Source organism: Colobus angolensis, unplaced genomic scaffold (genome assembly GCF_000951035.1).
Source record: "Colobus angolensis palliatus isolate OR3802 unplaced genomic scaffold, Cang.pa_1.0 Scaffold425, whole genome shotgun sequence".
Taxonomy (NCBI): domain Eukaryota; kingdom Metazoa; phylum Chordata; class Mammalia; order Primates; family Cercopithecidae; genus Colobus; species Colobus angolensis.
In genome coordinates, this window is record NW_012117655.1 from 322,656 (window position 1) to 323,084 (window position 429).

Consider the following 429-nt stretch of genomic DNA (forward strand, 5'->3'; position numbering starts at 1 on the left):
CGCCCGCTGCGGGGCTTAGGAGCCTCCCAACCCATTCCTTGCCCACCTCGCCCGGGAGCCCGGGGACCTTCCCCCTCCCCGCTGCACCCCAACTTCCGGGGGATCCGGCGCCGGGGCGATGCGGGCTTTGGCAAGGGGCATCTAGGGCCGGGCCTCATCCGGGGCGCACGGGCATTTCGGGGAGGGGGACGCGCGTGATTCCTCGCACCCTCGCACCCCACCCTCGCACTGCGCCGGCCTCCCGTGCCGCATGGGGAGATCAGGTGTTTTGTGAGCCTAAGAGCCGCCGGCAGCCGCTCCCCACCCCCAACCTCTGCCACTTCTGTCTCCGGCTCCCCCAAAACTGGTTTCTGCCAAACTTAGGGAGAATCTTTCGCTTTGACCTTTAAAAAAAATATTCCACGCCGCCTGCGTTGAATGATTAACCAG